Genomic DNA, 1059 nt, shown 5'->3' with positions numbered 1-1059 from the left:
AGTCACTATATGACCTGCTGGTACTAGATCTAGGGCGCTGTTGAAGGCGTCTTTGCAATTGAGTGGAACTTACGCTTCGACCGATGCGTCGTTCGGATTCCTCTTTTCCGTGTTTAGGACTACCAGATGCGGAAATTGTTTGTCTGAGGCAGGAGGGGGATTAAAGCCTACTGTAATGCTCCTTACCTTTTATTCTTACTACAGGCCTCTATGCCTTTCTATGAGCCGTTGGAGGGAGACATCCATTATGCAACGCACTCTTCCACGTCTACTGAATTCAAGACTGATGGGGAAGGAATGGACGTGTTGCAGAATGGGCTTCCAGAAAAGCGACTAGCCTAAAGCGAAGGTGTCGCCAGTGCGAAGGATTCGTGCGAGCATGGAGATGATGTGTTGCAGAGGTAAATCGCCTAATCTCGGTGTCTTTTAGTCTCCCAGTATTTTTCTACTTTTTTGCTTACCCCATCCTTCCCATCCTTATTATGTACAGGACGTCGAACTGTCCTCTTTGTTGATCGTTTTCTGGGTTATTGGAAATTACACATGCTCCAAAATATACCTGCCTGAATAAATAGCTTACTTATTTATCGCCTGCTGCTTGATGTTTGAGATCTGACAGATTCAATAGCTGATGTGATTGCAAGTATGTAGGTGGGTGGAAAACTAGTGATGGAGCAACGGAAAACTAAATGGGTAGAGGGGAATTGGGATGGATAGGTAGGAACTTGAAGCTGGTCTATTTGAATCCGTTGGGTGTTTATTACTTGTTGTAAGTCATGGAAGTGTGTGGGAACACTTTTTGGGTGCCAGAATTATAAAAGTCTCATTTTACATTATTGAGTAACATGTTTTGCTTACACACCAGTGGCAATCTGAGCGGCTCTATTGAAATGTTCATTAACAAGAGATTAAAATAAGAACACTACTGCATTCAAAAAAACTTTTCATAAAAGAGTGACGCAGTTTGTTGCCGTAAGTTTTAAGTCCATTATTTGTCTGGTGTCTATTAGAGTGTGGTGAGCGGGAAAACCCATTCATTGGGGATAGAAACGAATGCAC

The sequence above is a fragment of the Echinococcus granulosus genome, assembly GCF_000524195.1.
Source record: "Echinococcus granulosus chromosome Unknown EG_S00413, whole genome shotgun sequence".
Lineage (NCBI taxonomy): Eukaryota > Metazoa > Platyhelminthes > Cestoda > Cyclophyllidea > Taeniidae > Echinococcus > Echinococcus granulosus.
Note: the sequence above shows the minus strand (reverse complement) of the source record.